General features: G+C 35.6%; 1 long non-coding RNA gene across 1 annotated transcript; it reads left to right on the top strand.

Annotated features, from left to right (window-relative positions):
• Positions 1-623: 623 nt before the first annotated feature.
• Positions 624-5,753, top strand: LOC111926482 (uncharacterized). The gene is made up of 4 exons (XR_015284799.1): positions 624-788; positions 1,255-1,347; positions 4,166-4,232; positions 5,176-5,753. It is a non-coding gene; the product is annotated as an uncharacterized LOC111926482 (long non-coding RNA).
• Positions 5,754-10,030: the final 4,277 nt, after the last annotated feature.

The following is a 10,030-nucleotide window of genomic DNA, read 5'->3' as shown; positions in this document are numbered from 1 at the left end:
ACTTTATAAGTTTTAATGTAATGGAAAATCATCTTAGTTTTATACTGGGGATCATTGTGATTTTATCTTTATTATAAGGCTCCTAATATATATTACTTCAAAGCTTATAATATATATGATTTCTTTTTGATTAAAGGAAAGAAATTATTCCTAGACAAAAGAAAATTCCTGTGTTGTTTATATTTGATTTTTTTCACATGGTCCAGCTCTTTATTCATGTGTCATCTGGTACAAAATGTGCTCTGCTGTAGATAATATAAAAAAAAAAAACCAGTTCCTTGATATCTTGCTGTGAATTTTCTGCAGCAATCTACAGAAGAAAAAAATGTAAAATTCAGTTTAACTGTGGGCCAAGAGAAAAACACACATAACCAATAACCTCAATACATAATTTTTTAGTTTTTACCCAAATTCCAATTAAATAATTTCTCATTTCAGACCATTAAACCTTGAATAAGAGAGAAACCTTATTCAGCACAGTGCATTATCATTTCCTTAGCCAAAAATGTGTGGCTAAATCAGTCAGTTGAACTAATATTGTTAGTAGGCTGTATGTCAGGTTGACATTGATAAATTAAGTATTTGCTGGAGAAGAAGGATTTGCAAACTTTCTTTCTTCAGATTTATTATCAGCCAGATGCCTATAACCAACTTAATGAAGACCTTGTAGCCATCCTCTCCTGTGTTCAGTTCATGACATCATCAGTGATTCATTTTTTACTACTCTAAAGACACAATTTTTTTTGCATATGGAAAAGTTTTCATGGATGAACCCAGCCTAACCCTAGGTGAGTGAGTGAGTGAGTGAGTGAGTGAGTGAGTGAGTGAGTGAAAAAAGACTTTTTGTTGCGTTCCTTTTGTAAGCAAGATTATGATTTTCATGTCTATGATTTTAAGGTTATAAATACCGGAGAATGTATAGAAGTTTGAGATCCGGTTCCAGCAAATATAAGGATAGTTACCTGGATGCTTTAGGGATTACACTATTTGGATGCATTTCTGGAGTATTAGATTTCCTTTCATATCATTATGCAAATGCAGATAACACCTTGTAACTGTGTATGGGTTTTTTTAGTAGTACTAAAAATAGTAATGAATTACCATGTCTTTAATACAATTAATGTACTATATAGAACTGATGCAATTACAATCATTCCCACATCTAAAATAGTATCTGAGCCATTTTCAAAATAAGTTCATTTCCATAATACCTCTGTTATGCATTATTAATTATTACTTGCCATTGTTTTACAGAGGAGCTGGAAAACAGAGATTCTGTGTACACTGTTCTTTGAAAGTAGATTCACTAATTACTTCATGATGAGTGAGGCAAAGGCCAGGTTTAAGGTAAGCCAGCTGCTGTACACAGTAGAAAAAATTCTACTTCCTCCTGCAATGTAAAGTGCATCCAAAGGCACTGTTCTCTGTCATGACAGCAGATCCACCCCAGCAGAATGTGCCTGGCTGTTTTCATATTTCTTTCCCACCTTTGTAGTGGCATCAGAGGACTAATATCATGCATGCAAGAGAGAACAAAATTATTAGAAGGTACTGATTTACTATTTGCAAGGGAGAGTAGAATTTTTAGTCAGTCATTCTAACTGCTTTTGAATCCTATGGTATCAAGGTAGATACCATATCCCATAGTAATATTGTAGATATTTGGCTTTCTGTCAAAAATTTTGACAAGGCAAAAGATTATTATCGTGTACACGGGTTATTAGACCTCAACCCAAAGGCTGCGGTTTTTAGCTGATTTAGATCATGGATTGGAATTTTCTGAGCAATTTGAAATTCAAGACATAGCACCACAGAAGATCAAATCCTTGTGCAGTCTATCCAAATGATTCAGTAGGCTATTTTGCCATCTTGTCCTATGATTAACTATAGTGAGTAGTAATTAGCAAGGGTGCTTTAAGCTCTTGATTTAATGTGCGTTTAAAATAGATACAAGGTAAATGGAACCCTGGACAATCTTTCTGCCTTTCTCTTCTCTAGAATTTCAAAGGCACCTAGAAACTTGGCTTCTAAGTACTACTAAGCAGATTTTAGACCTAAAGGGCATGAGATACATAAAAATTAGTCTGGCTGTAACAGAAAATGGAAAGGGCAGATTGGCAGCATTACATCAGAGAACACTATTTCTTAAGCATAAAAGACGAAAAGAATGTGATACCAGGTTGGACTATCTCTTAAAACTCTTAGACTTCACATGACATTAATAAGCTAATTTTTCTCTCCTGCTAGCATCATTATGTACAGGAGAAGAATAATGCTTTTGTGCATAATTTATTCTTTCCCCAAGCTAATCTCATACTCTGGGGAGAACTTTCAGAGTTCAGCTCCAAATTTACAGGACTTGAAGAGATGTTGAAGGAAGTGTAGCTGCAGACACATGAATGTGAGTAAAGCTGACATAAAAAAAAAAAAAGCAGATGAGCAAGTGAACTACCAGTATAAGTTATTGCTACAAAATTTACTGAAGCTAATAATTCAAGAGGAAACAGAAAATAATGGATGATTTGTGAGTAAGCATACAGCAGCCTTGTAGTACCTAAAGATGATCTAGATGGAAGCTGGAGAGGGCTTTTTAAAAGGACATGTAATGACAGCACATAGGGGAATAGCTTTAAACTGAAAGAGGTCAAGGTAAGATTAGATATTAGAAGAAATCCTTTACTGTGAAGGTGGTGAGGCACTGGGACAAGCTGTCCAGAGAAGTTGTTGATGCGTTATATCTGAATATCTGGAAATCTTCAAGGCCAGGTTAGATGTGGGACATGGGGACATGGTTTAGTGGGAATTTGGCAGTGCTTAGTTAACAGTTGGACTGGATGATCTTAGAGGTGTTTTTCAGCATAAATGAATCTGTGATTTTGTGCTTCTTGACTGATAAGTCACAGAAAAGCAATGTGACCTACCATGAAGTTTAATGTGTAATATCATCTCAAGCTAGCATAGAAAGATATTTCATTTGCAAGCTCCATAAGACCCCCTGAGCATTTGTGTTATTTATTTCTCACAACATAGCTTTCACAGTATTTTCCATCAAGAAATTTGCTCTGGACTTTGCTTTCTATTCAAGATTTAAAAGGGTGATGAATTTGGCTCTCTTTTGAGTAAAACATTGTTGATTCAGCTCATTAATCAATTAATCTGTTATTAGTAAGCAAAACTGGAGCAAAAATTATATGAGAATAGGATAAGTGTCCAAAATATTGTGGTAAAGGACTCCAAAAGATCTGTTAGACTGAATTATTATATATTATAATATTTAATTTTTGTAGTATTTAATTATTATATAACATTAATTCCTGCTGTGAAATAGGATAAAAAGCTAGTGGTTGGAACTGGTCTTTCAGAAAATACTCCTAATTAGAAGTAGCTCAGATTTAGTATCAGATTCATTGTGTAATTTAAAGTAGAACAATGTAAGAAAATAAAAATTAATTGCTGTTCGTGAAGTAGAGGTTCCTTACTCTCTCCTTCAGTGAAGTTTAGCATGACTGATTTTTCTGGGAAACTACATTGTTACACTTGGTATAACAATCAGTGTCCCAGTCTCAGTCACTATGTAAACATCTACATTTAAATACACCTATAGTGCATATAATGCAGGGGATTGATTCTAGTAAGTATTTGGGCACCTAATTCCTACCCTTGTGACCTCAAATATCCTTCCTAGTCGAGTCACATAAATCAAATACTTCCAATACTACATCTACTTTGCAAATAATATTTATTAAATTCTTAGGGCCCTGTGAGTTTGACAGACTTTGGGCAGGTGCTAAATTGATGATGAGGCACATCAGTTGAAGAATTGTGGCCAGTACCTATCAGACTTAAATTCTAGTCTTCTGCATTCAACATTTCTTTATGGAGTCACCTGTATATTATATAAAGTCCCAAAAATGTGCACGTTAATGAAATTTCTCGTACTCACTAATCTCTGGTATATTTCTCTATAGTATTCTCTCGTACTTGAGATTCAACAGAGATAGTTTCCTAGAAGTCAAAGCAAATGAAATATAAATATGAGATTCAGTATGAGTTCCTCAGGCAAATGGGACTTGTCCAAAGTTCATCTTGCTGCTCAAGTTTATTGTGACTTTTCAGTTATTGGGGGTATTTTTCAGTCTTTTGTGCAATGATTTGTTATTGCCAGAGAATATGGAGCTATTCCGTGCAGTTTTCTTTGCTTTATGGATGACAGCAGGAAGACACTGACAAAGGTTAGACATGGAAAAATTTACTTTATTTGATACAAAATAAAATAGGAAAGATATAAAATTCTATTTTGTACTCTATAAGAAATACTACAAGTTAGCTAAATTGCAAAATACCTTGTCACTGAATACTAAATGGCATTCTGACTGTATAAGTTATACAAGATGCATAAGACAATTTCACATATGAAGCATTTTTATTTGAACTTTCTGTATAGGCAAAAAAAAGCCATGTGTAGTTTGTAGAAGAAGTTCATAGATATTTGGTCAGCTGTAGAAGCTTGCATTCCAATAAGTGATATCTAAGTCACCTTAGAGCTCTCACTACATATCCACTCAAGGGAGGCAGAAATCCTGCAGCACTGGCAAGCCATAAAATGGTAAAAGATTCTATGTAAAGGCTTTTCCAGCTGCACTATTTCAGCTAAAGGAAAGCTTTGCCATTATTTACAGACTTTTCCATGCCTGTCTTCTCAGGCAGCTATGATTACATTACTGCTGGACCATTTTCTATGGCTCTTTGATACAGCATGCCTCAGATATAAGGAAAATAATGAGACCCTGAGTCTGAAAAATGTCTTCAGCCTTATTTTAAACCTTGCAGCATCCATCTTCAAATTGAACCACTTTACAAGCCTAAGTATAAGCATCCACTTAATTATTTTGTGAAATGGGAATGCTGATGAGCCACAGAAGTAGTAGAGAGGAAAATCTTACTGAAAGCTTTTAATAGAGCTTTGTTCTGAGCCCCAGCTTCTCAGAATATTGTAACACCAAGGGTGTTATATGCCCCCCCACCCCACCAAAATAACAAAAACAATGAAACCATACAGAAAACAACGGGGGGGGGGGGGGGGGGGGAGGAAAGGAATAAATGAAAAAAAATTCTGAAGTTGCTATTAAGAAAAATGTTAAAAATATGTAAAAATAAATATTTTCTGTTTTTCAGATATATGTTCGGTGATATGCAATTATCTTAAGGAATAAGAAGATACTGAAAATGTATTTCAAGTGCTATTAAAAAATAAAAGCTGTAATAACTAAAAATGGGTTATTTTAAAAGAGCTAAGCCAATTCCCAATTCCTCTGAAAATCTACCAGGTGCTCTTTTAGATGTGCCAACTGTACCTCTCTGCTATTTTTCATTTCAGTCTTCCTATAGATTTTTGACAAAATTTGCTATGTGATAAAAAGTGATAACTTCCATTTTTTTTGTGGTTGATTGATATCAGTGTCAAGATCCAAGTTTTTGGGCTGCCTGAATGCTATGAGAGGGAAAAATCCATCTGTTATCTTTTTTTTATGAATTTCATCAGGTCAGTATTGTACCTCATGTACAGCTTTGGAACATGGGGGTTCTAAGTGAAGAATCTGTATTATTTCCTATATGGAAATAATAATGGTCAAATTATGGAAGTCTTGGACTCCTTCCCAGGGCTGCATGAAATTTAAACATTCCAGTGCAGAAATGAAGATACTAATCCCATACCTCTAACAGTAAGGTTCAGCAGATGCTTTGTGTCCTTGTCCTGGGCAAGACCAGACAGACACATGTCAATCTTTGATGGGGGCTGAAATGTTTGGCTCCTGACCAAGTAAGAAGCCCTTTCCAGAGAGCAGGAATTCCCACAGTCCATACTCGTAAGCAGCCCAGCTCAGTAGGGGAGCCTGTAACTTCTCATAAAAAGATGTACAGAACCAGCACAGCATTAGAACAAATGAACCTCTGTGTTCACGCAACAAGACTTGAGAATATTTAATCCACTGACTTATCTGTATTTAAAAAGGTACACTATACCCTCTAAAATGAAAAGATAAGACAAGACTTAGAAAGCAAAGAGGTTGGGGGTTTAATTACTTGACCAGTTTTTAATTATCATCCTTTACAAGCAAAAGAACAAGATTTCTTAGGAAAGGAGAAGTTATCAACTAAAGGGCAAAAGAGAAGTTTTTTAAGTAGTAGAAAGCGTTTTACAGAATAACTCCTTCATTGATGCTGCTGCAGAAAGGGAAGAGCAGAGTATGTACAGAATTTTAATGAGCATCTCTCTTCTCATAAGACAGCTTCAGTTAGCTGAAGTAACATGTCTAGGGATTATTCATCCTAGAGAAGGCTTCAGAGGGAATTTTATTGTGGCCCTCTGATATGTATAGGGGTCTTACAAGAAAAATGGAGACTTTTTAACAGGGCCTGTAGTGACAGGAAAAGATGCAATAGTTTTAAAACAAAAGAAAGGTGGTTCAGAATGGATGTAAGGAAGGTTTTTATTTTGTTTTACTGTGAGGGTGGTGAGACACTGGAAGTGTTGCTGAGAGACTTTGTGGATGCCTCACCACTGGAAATGTTGAGTCAGGTTTGTGTAAGTCTTTGAGCAGCATGATCCAGTGAAACCTATCCTTGTCTATGGCAAGTCTGTTGGACCAGGTGTTCATTAAGGTTCTTGCAAACCCAAATCACTCTGTGACTCTATGTTTTGGAGTCCTTTGTTCAATTCTATAGCACTCATATCAGCAATTTGCTCCACTGGTAGAGTACATTGTAGCATTACGGATGCTATATATGAGCAAAAGCAGAGAGCACAGTGCCTGTGGAAAAACAGGCTGCATAACTTTCTCAGTCTCACCTGAGAAAGTGGCCTGGGAAATCATAAGGAGGAATTAAAACAATCCTCAGAGATAGAAAAAAGTCTTGCAGGTGCTGTTTGTCAGTTTCTCGTTTTCTTGCAAGAGAAGGTCGAGGGGTGGTGTACCCCACTGATCAATGATGGTAATGTGTTCATTAAGCAATAAGTGTTTTACCTTTCTATACTTTCATGTATTGGTCTATAAAAGAAGATCTGAAGTAATAAACCTTGAGCTCTCCTGTTCAACTCACTAGAGAGTCTGTGTTGTTCTTCTCGCTGTTCCCAATAGAGCGACATAGCATCTCTTCTATATGCCTGTGAGTAGACAGAGATACAGAGGCTGAAGATGTTTGTTGAAGTGGTCTGAGGTTCTCCTTAGCTCTCAGCTGACATCATGCTCTTAACAGCTTGGCAGAACAGAAATGGCAATGATGTAGAAGCTGTTCTGGACATTCCACCAATTCTTTTTAATTATTTGGAGCATACGTAGTATGATTCCGTTATCTAAAATGTATGTAAGATTAGAAATGTTTTAGGGAATTCATTGCAGCTTACTGGTACCACTCAGGGCTTGTAGAAGGCAGTTTCCTTCTGCAGCAACATCTGAAAGCCCAACAGGTTACAGAAGCCGTTTTAAATGGCATCAAATACCTCTAGAAAACAAGCCCCATTGGCTTGAAAATGTGTGGGTGGAAAAAAGGCACAAAGTTCACAGGTTCATTAAAACACCACTCCCACAGGAGAGATTTTGGGGCAAAACATCCATAAGTCATTTAAGTTATTTTTTTTAATCAGATTTACTCTCATATTAAAAACAAAAACCCTCTAACAATTCTAAGTTTTCAATATCCATGTAAATTACTTCCTGGTGCCAAATCACGTAAGGAGTTTCATTCTGATCATTGCTGCATTGCACACTGAGCTTGAATGCTTTTCTTTTTTAGACACCAATATATTCTCAAAAAATAACATTGTCTTATATATTTTGGATTTAATTTTTATTATTAGTGGCATAATTTGTTGGGAATTTCTGTTAGAGGATTTCAGTATTTAAAAGATATTTTTTAGGGTACTTTGGGTAAACAGTCCTGAAAAACCAATAGATAAATAGACAAATTCCCTTGTATCCTCTCAACTGCTTCTTTTTTATTAGTATGATTTATATGTTTAATAGGAAGCTTTCACTTTCTTATGCTTCAAACCAAAATTAGATTTACTTAGAGGAGCAAGGGATGGGTTTAGCTGTCCTTAAGAATGTCTATTTAGGATTCACTGGAAAGTGGGCATGCATTTCAGGAGAGGAATTCACCTCGAAAGGAGAAGGAGAAAGGCCTTTCTGTGACCACACCACCACCCATTACTGAATCATATCCTATGTAGCCTGGCTTCTACAGGGTGGGTGGAAAAAACACTATTTGAAACAATATTTGAATTTGATCACTGTGTATGACAGTTGCCAGCCTTTCCCAAAGCATAAGTAACAGTGCCGTGAATCTTTCTACCACTGGTTTTGTGATCCAGTGCAGAAAAGAAGCAGAGAAAATGTGTGGGTGGAAAAAAAGGCACCAAGTTCATGGGTATCAGTTTAGAACTAGAAAATGGAAAAGTCAGACATCAGAAAAATTGTAAACTATGAGAAATGGTACAATTTTCTCAGGAAAGCAACATCATCTAAAATGCAGTGTGGAATTTGTTCAAGTGCACTTTCTGTTGCATTATTACAGACATTAAAAAGTAACATGAGGCTCATAAAGGTCACCTGGGAATAACACATAATCAAACTATAACAAATTGTTTTCTGAACAACTGGAGTCTACCAGCTTTCTTTTATGTGGCTGAGGTTTTATTTCCCTAGTTTTTGATAACTGTGCTGGAGAATTGATTCCTACATGGGATCTTCTTCACTAGATGACCTTACTAAACTTTAACATTAAGAAAGAATGGATTAAGCAATAAAAAGAAGTTTTCCACTGAAATAAGTAGAGCTGTGCTAATTTAGCTAGACTGGTTCTAGCTCTGGAGAGCCAATAATGCACATAGGAAAAAAGGGCTGTGGTTTGGCAATGCCAAGACCTGCAAGGAGAATCGAGTCACTGAAAAGTAGTGCTGTGATGAGTGTGGCAGAGAAAGCCCTGAAGCATTAAGCACACAGCTTTAATCATGTGCAGAATTACTTTGTAGGATCAAAAAAAAAAAAAAATCATCATGATGACCTAGCACAGTAGATATTACATACATTAAAACTCACATGCTAAAGTAAGAACCAAAAGGTTACTGCAGGTACTAATAAGAGCAATGAAAAATGTGGTCAGTTGACTTTGTGTGAAAAAAACATTACCTTTGGTGCCACAAATTATTAATTATTCATGACCAGAATAAAATAGCAATGAGGAAAATTATTGCTTATGCTGGATACATAATAATTATTATTAATCCAAGTCTGTATTTAAACCTAGTCAATACATTCCCAAATGACACTTTTCAGTGGAATTCTAAAGACAAGGACAAAACTGTGCATGCTTCCATTATATTAATGGAAATACATTACAAATACCAAAATCCCTTAGGATTAAAGTTTTCACAATAGAAGTACATCATATAACACAAGAGTTAATGGGCTAATTATGAAATTATGAAACTTTACCAAAGAATTTAAAGCTGCAGTGATTAAGTAGTTTGGTGGAACAAGTCTTTCAAATGAGATCGTCTGGAAAAGATACTGCAGTGTTGGTTCTGGGACTGCTGGGTACAAACTGAACCATCAGGAAGAGGATTATGTAAGTCTGTGAAATAGTGAAAAGATAAAGAATAATGAGATATGAGGCTCTCAGTTATTGTTTAGATAAGTCATCACACTAAGACAAACAACTGTATCTTGCCTTCCCTCAGAAGATGAAAATACTGGATCCTGAGTTGAGAGCAGAATAAAACCCCACTCATGATTGCTTTGTAATATCCAAGATATTTTTTACTTGGACTATACTATTTTTTACTTGGACAGTGTTAACTAGAGAGTTAACACTGTGTGAAAGATTATTCTTAGATATTAAAATTCTGGTATGAAGGATCATTTTAATATTAATCCATTAATTCCATCTTAATATGGAACTATTTACCAAATAGGTGATTGAAATGGATAGAGAGCTTCATGTAATTGTGCTAAAATACCTTTGCAGTTTG

The sequence above is a fragment of the Cyanistes caeruleus genome, chromosome 3 (genome assembly GCF_971803275.1).
Source record: "Cyanistes caeruleus chromosome 3, bCyaCae1.hap1.1, whole genome shotgun sequence".
Lineage (NCBI taxonomy): Eukaryota > Metazoa > Chordata > Aves > Passeriformes > Paridae > Cyanistes > Cyanistes caeruleus.
The sequence above is the reverse complement of the archived record's forward strand: the minus strand, read 5'-3'. Positions and strand labels throughout refer to the sequence as shown.